The 12,719-nt window shown below is 45.8% G+C and overlaps 2 protein-coding genes across 2 annotated transcripts in view; one reads left to right on the top strand and one right to left on the bottom strand.

Moving 5' to 3' along the window:
• Nucleotides 1-5,561, bottom strand: part of LOC135902990 (uncharacterized) — a 448,955-nt gene extending 443,394 nt beyond the window's left edge. The window contains exons 1-2 of the transcript XR_011509073.1: nucleotides 5,431-5,561; nucleotides 551-634 (exon numbers count right to left, since the gene is read on the bottom strand). The gene's annotated coding sequence lies outside the window, so the exon portion shown is untranslated. The remainder of the gene's footprint in view (nucleotides 1-550; nucleotides 635-5,430) is intronic.
• LOC135902989 (neural cell adhesion molecule 2-like) overlaps nucleotides 1-12,719 on the top strand; it is a 422,685-nt gene that overhangs the window by 46,603 nt on the left and 363,363 nt on the right. The window lies entirely within an intron of this gene.

Raw genomic sequence — 12,719 nt, 5'->3', positions numbered from 1 at the left:
GACTTAATATTATGAGGCAAGGAATTCCACAATTCAATTAAAATTAAACCAACTTTGGGTACCATAGTTAGTACGGATCTTGGTACGTAAAAGAATATTGTGCAAAGAAAGACGTGTAACATTTTCGAATTTCTCTTCTACATTTGTCGATGAACTATACTAGGGCAAGGTTAGTTGAATACTCATGACGTAATCGAAATTCTTTTGGTTGGATGAAACAAGTTACATTCTTTCACACAGCTAGACAAACAAGTATGGATTAGATTTGCAATTACTTTATTTAAAAAAAGGAGAAAAAAAATTGTTCTGTAATTGCAAAACCAAACATTCAGGATCTTTTTTTTTAAACACCGCAATAACGCTGCTCGTTTTTAGCTCGTGAGGAATTACATCCCTTTCAAAAATAACACTAATTAAGAAGGCGAGTAGAATCGCAATAACTTCAGCAACCATTTTTATATGATATACTTGAATATTATTGACAGCTGCGCTCGAAGGCTTTATGCTGGACACTATACTCCAGGTATTATGACGAAACAAAACGACTGACCACACTGACCAAGTTTTTCTGGAGGAGCAGATGGAACAGGTATGGTGGATGAAAAGCAGTCACTGATTGCGTTAGCGATGTCCACTGAGGAAAAATAGAGGATCGTTCGTGAGTAGGATTTAGGTTCCTATTGAGAAAATATTTGATCAAGTGCCATGAAGCATTGACCAAGCAAGCGCCATAGTTCTCGACACTAAATTTGATATGTGCCATCTGAGAGAACATACCGGGTGTCCCAGCTAACTATAGCCAGAGCTTAAAAATACGCAAATCTCACGTAGCTGGCCAGAACAAAGCTAATATTGGTTGCTTGGAGATACTCAAACTATTTTTTTTCATTTTACCTAATTAGATAACTAGTCCTAATTAATTAATCAACTTCTCACATATTATAATTAGATGAAAAGTGTTGATAAAATTGTAAACCGACATGAAAAACTCCCGATACAGCTTTATTTTGCTCAATACGTGCAACATAAAATTTTTTTTCGAGCATGAAAGAGAGAGAGTAGTAGTAGTAGTAGTAGTAGTAGTAGTAGTATACACCACTTTTCTTTCCGAGATGGAGTTTAGAAAGGAGGGGAGTTGGAGAGCCCGCCCTCTTAGGTAATGAGTGTTCTTAGGTAATAGTGGGACGTGTATCTTTTCTTAGCTCTAGGGAATGTCCTGCTTTGGCTCGAATGCGGTGATGTATGTAATCCCGAGTGATTGGATAATGTGTTGCCCCGTCGGAGAACGCGAGAGTCTCTCCAGTTGCACCGAGACAGGGAGAGAGAGAGTACACACGTTTAATAATCTGAATCAGTGAGAAAGAGTTCTTTCTTTACCCAAGGCGGGTGGCCTTCTCAGTACAGGTAGCCACTGGCCCTTGCTGCTTCCCTGCTGCTAACCAGCTTTTGCTGGTCCACCAAGTCCGGGGCCGTCAGCATGGCCTTCCACAATTCTTGGCGGTCTTCTGTGCTTTTGTTTTCGGTTGTTGATTGAGCTTCTCGATTGTTGGCTTCAGCAAAATTCGGACACCCCATCACCATAAGACAAAGGGTGCCGGCGCCCCGCAGGATAGGCAAAGGTATGAGAATTGAGTCGGGTGCATTCTATGCATTGAAAATGCCGTGTACATAGCAGTTTGTAGACGCCACAGAGCAACTGTTTCTTCTCTGGTTAGACAGGGGCGCGGTAAGGGGTATACCCTTCTTTTAAATTTGTAATGCTGCAGGATATGCGAATATTTTTTTTGGGGGGGGGGAATATCCTCGGAACCCTTCGGGCAGGAAAGCCCGGCTTGTATGATTTTGGACTGCGGCGTGTGCCGCTTCGTTCCCCGCCACTGACTCGTGGCCAGGAGTCCAGACAACGTAAGTCGCGGGAACTTGTGTGCGTTCCGGTATTTCTTGCAGGATTATCAGAGGATTGATGGATATCACGCCTTTTCGGAAATTACGACACGCGGATTGCGAGTCGCTCAGTATTACGGCATTTTCGGTGCATGTGGAGATTGCCAGTCATATTGCCACCTCTTCGGCCGTGTCCGAATCTCTTGCAAGTGTCGTGGCAACGGCCTTTACCTTTAGTGTCAATTGCGGTAACTGCGAAAGCAGGTATCCTTGGATACTTAGTCGCATCCGTGAATCTTGTGTTAGGGTTTGCAGAGAATTTCTTGAGGAGTGCTCTTGCCCGTATTCTTTCCTCATGAAAGTTTGGACGCACATTGCGGGGTAGAGGTGCTACTAAGATTGAGTCTCGTATGTGTGTTGGGAGTCTCAATTCTTCGTTCGATTTTGCAGTTGCCCCCACATCGTAACCCAGCAGGAGGAGTACGCTTCTCCCGGCGGAAGTCAATTTGAGTATTTCAATCTGACTTGTTTTGTGTGCTTCTGCGAGTTCTTCCCACGCATTGTGCAGGCCGAGTTTGAGTAATCGTGCCGTAGATGTTTTTTCCGGAATTCACAATGCAGTCTTGGTAGCTTTTCTAATCATGATGTTTAGTTTCTCAATTTCTGCATTCTTCGGGGCCAGATAGGGGGTGCCATACGCGATGCGGCCCGTGATGAGCGCCTGGACGATACGTAGCCTATAGTGTTCTTTGAGGCTGTGTCGATCCTTTTAATGGGGTGCGACACTTGGGGGAGCGGTGTTTGAAGTTTGGGGATTGTCACGGCTCCCGACCCCTCTTTATGTATGACAAGGCCAAGTATTCGCAGCGACTCCACTCGTGATATCTGCATTCCGCTAAGTGTTATCCTCGGATCGGGTTGCTCATAGTCTGATGGTCTGTCTCGAGTTCTCACTTTGAGCTGTAGCAGTTCCGATTTTTCGGGTACACATTGTAATCCGCATTTAAGTAAAGTTCACTGCAATTTACTGCCTCCTGTAGTGCGTTCTGTTGTTGGCCCGTAGGCGGTACTTTGGCCCATATTATTATATCATCTGCATAAAAGGCATGACTGAGCCCTTCTATTTCGTTTAGTTCTTTAGGCAATTCCATCATTGTGATGTTGAAGAGCAAATGCGAGATTACCGACCCTTGAAGCGTTCCCTCGTTCGGCATCTCAAAGTTTTCCGTTCTTAGGTTGCCAACCCGAATGGTAGCCGCTCTGTCTGACAAGTAGTTTTGTACGTATTGAAACACTCACTCACCACAGCCGATCGCCCGGAGGTTGCGGAGTAGCACCTTGTGCGCAACGTTGTCAAGGCACCTTTGACGTCGATTGCCAGAATGGAGTACTTGTTATGTTTTCCCAAGTAGTCTATTAGGTCTTCTTTGAAAAAGCCCGAAAATGCACGCAAAATCGCCGCGCAACTGGCCGCTTGAGGCACTTTGCGTGTATTCGCAGGCTTCTTTCACGCTCGGAAAAACACTTTTATGTAGCACGTATTGAGAAACAAACCTGTACCGAGAGTTTTTCATATCGCTGTACAATTTTCTCATTGACACTTTTCATGTAATTATCATATTTGAGAAATTGAATAAATAATTAAGACTAATTATCTAATCAAGCAGAATGAAAAAAAATAATTTTAGTATCTCCAAGCGACGGCAAAGAAGATTACCCTTTTTCTGTCCAGGTACGTGGCATTTGCACATTTTTAAACTCTGACTAAAGTTAGCTGGGACACCTGTGTATACGTGCTATACAGCAAAGCATCCGTATATGCAGTATTAAAATATTATGTTGTCTTTCTTTAAGGGCTCCTAAGTCAGCATCGGTTAACTAATAGAGACCCACCTCATTCACATGCGATAACTGCAGAAGCACTGTTGAAGTATAACAAGGGAAAGCATGTCATACATAGAGATGAAATACTTCCGATTTTTTTTTTACTTCTTCAGAATGTACTCTTCTTGATGTAGTTTGGTTCATATCAACACGTAGTAGTGGCAGTGCGCAGGAAGGTAAAAGTGATGCGCCGTAGAGCAATAAGGTGATGAAGTTTATCGGCCGCCCAGTTGTTCCCGTACAGACAGCAAAACTAAACTCGGCGGCGGTGGAAACAGCAAGCCTGAACGTCGGGCGTCGAATCGAGGCCGTGCAGGCAGCGCACTCAATCATTCGTTATTTGTGACATGCCCCAAGAACCTCGGAGCATGCGCATCAAGCTTATCGGACGGGCCCCTCTATCGAAAGTTTCAGGATACATCAATAGCCTCACATCGCTGGCTCATCGTTGCGCTACAACAAAAGCGCTATCACAAATCGGCACCGAAGGTGGGCGGTCAAAAACTAGAAGCGCACGTGGCAATATTCAATCGCTATACCTTCTAATGCAAGAAAAGGGAGCTCGAGATAGAATGGAAACTGGAAGCTCCGAACTTTCAGTTTTCATTCTATCTAGCACTTGATATTGGAAGAACACCAAAAGGAGCAGTTAGATTTTACTCTTGCATACTTTTGCAAACCTTTGCAGCTTCTGCTTCGTTCTGTCTAGTAACTGTGGAAACGATTTAAATGATTGAAGACCTCAAACAGTAACGTCTTAGGCAAAGCATAAACATATAGCTAAAGAGTGGACACTCCCCCCTCCGGCCGAGCTACTCAACTGCCGCCAGCGCCCCGAGCGGCTGATCAGACCGCTAATTTTGGACGCGTAGTTTAGCTCTCTTTTGGTTTCGGTTTCGATAGCAATGCTTTCGATTTTGGTTTACCTTTGGCTGTTGAAATGTTCAACTACGTCGTGTATAGTGGAGCGAAAGATCTTTAATATTTTATTTTTAAGCAGGCCTTACATACAGATGTATTAAACTCGCGGATCGCAACCTTAACGCTGGAAAAATCACCAAGCTGCTCGAAAAACCTAAGCAAGGCTGAATTAGCTCATGTAGATTAGATTAACTGTGTTTATTGCCATTTTTTGCCGTTTTCGAGCAGCTTTTATCAGTTACACACTGGCAGGGGTTCCATACAAAAAGTTTTTTTTTTCTTGTTTACATTCGGGATCGCACAGAAAAAAATGTTGCACAACAAGAATGTTTTAGTCGTGACAAGCAACGGGTCCAGTAAAAAAAAAACATGCACTTCCGAGCCGGCCTAGGCGCATGCATCACGCCTTCACAAAACGATGACAAATGCGCATTACACTGCTGGAGCCGCGCCAAATAAAACGTCGGTGTGATAGTACGGGTGAGCCACAGATAACAAGTCATGCGCTTTAAACCGAAGGTGTTGGGAGGGACCATTAGAAAATTACGCTTTTAAGTAATGCACATGCTCTTCTGGAAAAGACGGACGCAAAAACAAACGGGCGACTGTACGGAAAACGGGCGCCACGGCTCATATTCTATGCTACACGTGCAAAATACGCCCACCCAGCATAACAAACGTCTTGCAAGCAATGCTCTTCAGGAAAGAAATTATTTCTGCTGACAAAAGGAAACAACTTACAGCAAAAGTGAGGCGACACGTTGAAAAGCGCGGTGGGGTGGGTGTAACCAGCATGCACATGACCGGCGCCGCATTATTGCCTCTTTCGAAACGTGACCCGATGGATGCATGATAAGCTGTCTGCCTTTGAGGTGTAGTGAAAGCGGACATCGCTGGGTCACCTGGCGGGTGGTCAGACACTTACTTGCTCGGCCGCTAACGGCTCGAGTGGGCGCTCTTTCGCGTAGGTGTTTCTCTATGAGAAAAGTGTGCACGTACATTAATATACAAAAAACAAATGGCGAGGGAACATGGCTCTGCGATTCGTTGTTTTCAAGTTTAATCAGGGATACGTTTACCCATTACGTCGCGGTCCGAACAAACATCAAAGAAATTACGGGCGAAAAATATTCCGTGGCCATTTAGCACTAAGTCCCAGAGAATAAATGCGCTAGGATTGCGTCGCACCACTGTGAGGTCCCGGATCCATGATTTAAACCGCGTTCACGACATTGCTAAGTGTTGTTGTACAACTGATGGTAGTCCGAAGCAGACAACCGTCAGCTCCGGACTATATTGTTCAACCAATATATATTGGTTGAACAACCTTGTATATATATAATATACAAGGTTGGCAATATATATATTGCCAACCTTGTTCACCGAGCGCCCTCAAGCGTGCGCTCGGTGAACAAGGTTGGCTGCATCGTGACTGGCGACGAGGTATAGCGGCAGGGCGTTCTTCATCTCATCGGCAGCGCTCGGCCAGCAGCATGCATTTTCGTCGTCATCCGACGGCAGCCGGCCATGTTCACCGAACGCACTTGAGAGCAGCACGATACCACTTCGCAAGCGCTCCGTAACGTGGCTTTTTCTCATATTTGGCGGGCTTTCTTTGCAATTTCAGTAACACTTCATTTGGGCCTAGTTGGTACATAATTCTGAACGCAACCCAGAAAAAAGGACTACGCGAGACGTATAGTAAAGGAAACAACTCGATCGGTGGTTTCTGAAGGCGCTCTACAAGTCTGCGTACCATACTTGAGGTCCTCAGCCTAAAATTAAAAGGTTGGGCAATTAAACTTAGTTAATTAGTGATTTATGGGGAAACAAAAAATTTTCTCACTTACTATAAGCTATTGCGAATAGTATGCGTTCGGTTCAATTCGCTTCCGATGCGCCTTTCATATTTAAATTCTTGGCTCAGGTTATGTGGGTTGGTTTGCAGCTGAAAAGCGTAAAATTAACAACATGATAAAAAAAGCATACAAACTAGCTCTAGGGATTCCCATCAGTACGAGCACGGATCTCTTGCTAAAGTTAGGACTCCACAACACACTGGACGAACTCATAGAAGCACAACAAACATCTCAAGCAGAGTTACTAACCAAAACCAAAACGGGACGGCATATACTAAGCAAACTAGGAATGAATTATCACAATCTATACGGGGAAAAGAGGACGATAACGAGAGAAATTCGTGACAAACTCCTAGTACCAAATATACCCAAGAACATGCATCCAGGTTACAACGACGGCAGACGCAAGAGTAGAGCAGAGAAAATTATCCGAAGCTTTGGGTCAGACGACAGAGCAACCTTCGTAGACGCGGCTGAATACCCAGACAGAAATAGCTATGTAGCAGTAATCGTAGATCACACCCAAAAACCCCTTACAAGCGTATCAGTTAATACCAAACATTCCGAGACCGCAGAGGAGGTAGCCATTGCACTAGCATTGGTCTCCACGAATGCTCAGTACATCATAAGCGATTCTCAAGCGGCCATTAGAAATTATGCAAAAAGTAGGATCTTTCCTGAGGCATGGCACATCATCAGAGTCAATGAAGCAAAGTTCTCCAATGCAGAGAAGAACAGCAGGCAATTACTCTGGTTCGCAGCGCATACGACTCCAGACATTCCCGCAGTCAACCTCAACGAGGTGGCACACCGCGAAGCTCGAGGTCTTACTCGCCGAGCTGAGCAAAGAGTGACTTCCATCGGTCAGGAGAACGCGGAGGAGGAAATCTGGAGAGAAAAAGATATATTAACAAGATTTAGTGATATTACCAAATTCTGTCAAAATCGGAGACGAGTATTACCACCGCCTCACACTAAACTGAACAAAGCTGAGTCCGTTACTTGGAGGCGACTACAAACAGAAACTTATACGAGTCCCGTGCAACTAAAAACTTTCTACCTCGATATATACGAGAGCGATATGTGCAAGCTATGCAAGTCTGTTAGAGCCACCCTTCAACACATGTTGTGGGGATGTGAAATATACCAAAATAAAATGGCAGTCTGCCCAGAAAATCTACGGGCGCGGTGGTCGGCCGTGCTGCTAAGCTCAGAACTCCAAGACCAACTTTGGGCCATCCAGCGAGCCAAGGAAGCCGCACGGGAGCAGCAGCTCCCAGTGGCCATCTAGGCGGCCCCAGGCCCGGGCCTCCCAATCGCCGGATTCCAAATAAAGTTATCACATCACAGGTTATGTGGGACACCCTGTATGCTATACAGGGTGTCTCAGCTAACGTTAGCCAAGGTCTTAAAAATTAAAAATATTGAATATAGGAAAAAATAAAATATTGAATATAGGAGGACGCAACCAATGGTGTTTCGTCAGCAGTGACGTACCACACCAAGAGGATTTTATTCATAATTGAACTATCGATAAATAGTCGAGATTAATTTAAAAACTTTTTGATTACTCGATGTACAGCATGAATATTGATAAAAAACTAATAACTGTATTTTGAAACAACTGATTGAGCTGTTTTCAGTGCGCTATGTCTCGCATAATTATTTTTTCCGCGTTATGACGAAAAGCCTGCTTCCTTGCATAGCGTTGGTGGTGTCTCGGCTGGGGTCGCGGCGCGTGGACGCGCAATCGACACCAGCGGCCCCTGGCGTACTCGGAAGAATTAACTCGTTTCAGCGCCTTTGTTCCCCTTTTCCTCAACGCCGCTGCACACTGCATTAGCTTCACGCTTCACGCGGAAAAAGCAGCTCGCAGTTCGTGATTACCAACGTAAAATGCCTATGCCTCGCCACTTTCTTGTGGCAGCCGAGCCAGACATTGAGCAGACTTAATTCTTCCGAGTAACGCCTCGGACCGCTGGTGTCGCGGAGCGCGCACGCCTAACCATGCAGCTATTTTCATATTTCGCGCGTTGTCTTCATAATGCGGGAAATATATGCAGGACGCCTAATACGGGTGTCACACGGCACACTTTTGATCGCGATCACGCCCAGATCAAGAAAATGCGCGAGGGAGCTAATAGCAGTTAAGAATTTCGATCCGAATCGGCCCCGATCGCGATCAGAAGTGTACGTGTGACACCGGTATAAGCTTCACCTTTAAGAGTGGAATGCGATAGGATTAAAAGATCCCTGACTGCTTCTCACGCTTCCCGGCAACTGCAGCGTATGTGACTGTAATGTTTATCGGGAAACGCTCGTGGTGAACGCTATGCAAGAAGGCGGGCTTTCTGGTTGAAAGGTGGTTTCTTGCGTGGGCCGCGATGCGGGGGAGGCGAGCGCCCTCTGGAAGTGTTTCAAGAAAACGGGCGCGCCGCTCCGTGGCTTCCGAGATATTAGCGCGCAGGGGTGTGCAAATCGCGGACGACGTGGCCGGTCTATGCATGGTAGAAACGCTGGAAAAGGTGTTTGAGTTTTCGCGTAACATAATTGTTTTCTTGTATACTCAAATTACAATCCAATGCTATCACGTCTGTAGGCTGTGCGTAAATCGTACTTTACGATTTTTCTACGTATTTCACATTATGAAATTCAATTAGTTCACTAACTCCCTTGCGTCACTTGGACTACCTGGTTTTGGGTGGTTCGAAAATATTTTTGCCGAAACGACGGCCGACCTCTATGCCGGATTTTCTGTGACACGGGGCCCTTAACGTTAATAATTGCGTGAGCCATTGCATTATGTACACAACTTTTAAGCACAATTATTACATGTCTAACAAAATTCGCGGCTTCAAATCATGGAACAAATAGTTCTTTAACTAATCTCAACTAATTATCGATAGCGCTATTATGAAAAAAAGAAGATCCTCCTTTAACGGTACGTCACTGCTCAAGAACACCTTTGATGTCGTGCTCATATATTATGCATTTCATTTTTAAGAGCGTAGCTAACGTTAGCTGGAAAACCATATATATATATATATATATATATATATATATATATATATATATATATATATATATATATATATATATATGCGTCGAGGCTATCACTTATCAGTGACGACGGCGCTTCCTTTCCGTGCGCCACCGCCAAAGATACTGACGCACTGTGCAGCCGACGCCTAAAGCTTGACAGTGCTACGGTCCACGCGCATGGTTCTTTCGCACGAACGGCGATACGATAGCGCATGAGCTCAGTCATGCTGTTTTATTTGATATTTCGCGGTCTTTCTTTAAACGTCCAAAAATATCACCACGCAACATGTACCTTGCCACAAGAAATTGGATCGGTAGTTTCTGAACCCCCTCTACTGCGCAACGAAACGCACTTGTTTCTAAAGTGAATATTAAAGATTTTGCATAATTCATCTTAGTTGATGAACTAATTAAGCGGCATGTAAAACACTCTAAGGAGTGCCATATGACGGCAAACCATATGGCGTTGGTTTCATTCAGAGGGGGCTATAACCGCTTTTTTTTTTTGTCCTCGGCACAATTTATGTGAAACACCCTGCATAGAACTTGCGCTCGGTATTGCATAAAATATTCACCAATACATTTTCCAATAAAATCAGGGAAACGTCTTCAATCAACCAAGAGCATAAACAATAATGAGTCCTAAGGGACGAAAAACACAGTTCAGGGTGAAATAGGACCAGCTGTTATGAGCAGATTCAGAAAATGCAGCTGTGGGTGGGAGAGTGTGAGCTGACGCTATGCAAGAATAACTGAATATCGCTGGGAGGGGCTTTGATCATGCGCTAGACTTAAGACCTCATTATTATTTTGCTTATTATGTTGCTTATGATTATTACTTAGTTGATTTTGCTGACTAAATTTCATGATGCCTTTTCTTCTTCATTTTTTTTTGGGGGGGGGGGGGTCCCGTGTCGTTGGGTCTTTGTGCGGTGACTCAACAACCCCATCGCTAGAGCGTAATATCACCGCTGCAGTCGGGTGGGCAAAGAAAATATGTCGACTGAAGCTTATTCTTCCGGCAACTCTAAATTATCATTCATCACGAACTTAGAAGCTGCGACCTTTCATTCACAGCTAATGCACCTAAACAAACGGGCAAAAACAAAAAGGGAACGCACGACGGCGACCGTGAGCGCTTGATAGCGGAAATGGCCGCTTCCGAATCAGGGACAGGTCAGCGCGTCCGTTCCCCAGGCTTTCGGGTCACACGAAGACGGGGGAGCGAAATGCATGCCAGGTTAATTTGGTGCGAGAATCGGGAAAAAATGGCATCAGTCGGGGCGCCCCCTGGCCAATCGGGACCTCCGCCTGGCGCGACGATAAAGCGGCCGCGTGAATGGAAGGCGCAGTGGGAAAAGGAGTATAGCGCGTGACTCGAGGCGCTGCAGTGAGCCGCCGCGACGCGGCAGGAGTTGGGGAGGGGGGAAACATTTTCGAGTGCGCGGCCTCGGAAGAGGCCTCTCATTTGTGGCAGGGGCGGATGGGCTGGAGGTAATGAGCCATCCTGGAACGCCGCGATTAGCGCTTTTCTAATGGACGAAGCCGGCGCTGAATGCCGAGGCGCTCTCTGAAAGTGACAAGCTCTTCAAGAAGACCGCCGTCTCGGCGACGCAATCTACCGAACGACCGGCGCCCGCTAGCGCTCTGCCGCCTACGCAATTGCACTCGCGCCCTCGCCACTGGGCGCTCCGTTGTCCGCGTGTCAACAGGCACGGCCGGCGGGACGCCGTCGCGCGGTTAACCACCGCCTCCGCCTCATCCCCTTCCCAGCATCCTCTCCCTCCGCCCCCCCCCCCTTTATGCGCCCGCGCGTCACACGCCCGCGGGTCCTACTTAATCCGTGGAGTTTTCTGTTTTCACCCATCAAGGCTCGACTCGCGAACGCCACGAAACGCTCGGCAATGCAAGCCAGTCCGACCACCAATTCCTTTTGCTGACGTTTTATAGATGGTTTGTTTGCTTTACGCCGCTCTGAGCCAGCTTTAACTGAGCGATTCGCACATGAATAGCGACCTCTCTATAATGTTCATCTTTGATATAACTTTTTTTTTTCTTGAAGCATTGCCGGGATTGTGGGTGCAATCCACTGCCTTTCCGTTCCGAAAGGCTTACTCAATTGTTTATAACTGTCAGTCTTTATTGTCTCTTACAAGAACAACGGCAAAACGAAGAAGTAAAGTGGAATTGCCTCGGTCGCACGTTATTATATATGTAAGCAATCCCAGAGGTCTAGAAACGAAGCCGAAGTCTCAATACAGCAGACGCAATTTTGCCGTCTGAGTTGATGTAAAAAAAAATGTTCAGCCTAATGTCACTGGTTGATGAGTTGAGCGTCGATACGGAACGATTTATGAACATCTCAGGAGTTGCACTTTATGTTATTGTCCCCCAAAATTAAAGTGTGAATGGACAAAAGACAGGTGGACAGTGAAGATTGCACATTTTTCTCAATAGGAAACTAACTAACTTGCCACAAATAAAGTACAGACAGTTTTTAAGTCGTTTTCCAGCCGCTGGAACAAGAATTTATGCCCTATGTCGTAAGTTCCCACTGTTGCCCGGCCAGTTGCGTTTGGTCTTTGACCTTTCCGTGAATGAGAGGTTGAGACAATCAAAATTACTTCGCATTGTACGCCAAATCGCGGCATTGTTTCTTTCGCCACCCTTTGCCCTAACGGGTGCCATGCATACGCTACTTTACGCAGGCACGTTGTTTCACCGCGAAAGCCAGGCTCGGTGCCCTGATTGTTGCGTGACCCGAGTTCGTGTCCAGAAACCGTCAAGTGCGGCCGGCGCAACACGCAAAAACAAACAAAAAAATTGTTGTCTGCTTGGGTTCTTTTGAACATATATCATTTGCCTTCTGCTTACTTTGAGCAGGTAACTTCGATCTTTCATTAGAAGACGGAAGGCTACTCAAGAACCCAGGTGGATTATGCCGCAAGCACACGGGCAAAAAATCGCTCTCGCGCGCGGAAGTCGACTTTAATGAGTCCGCGGGAGACCTCTCTTCGACAGCATGAATATGATTGCGAGAGATACTTAAGCATGCGTGGTTGCCAGCATAGCCAGGGTTGCCCAAATGACTGTCAACAGCCTCTTGTGCTGCGTAGAAGAAAAAGAAAT

The sequence above is a fragment of the Dermacentor albipictus genome, chromosome 1 (genome assembly GCF_038994185.2).
Source record: "Dermacentor albipictus isolate Rhodes 1998 colony chromosome 1, USDA_Dalb.pri_finalv2, whole genome shotgun sequence".
Classification (NCBI taxonomy): Eukaryota; Metazoa; Arthropoda; class Arachnida; order Ixodida; family Ixodidae; genus Dermacentor; species Dermacentor albipictus.
Note: the sequence above shows the minus strand (reverse complement) of the source record. Positions and strands in the feature narration are given on the sequence as shown.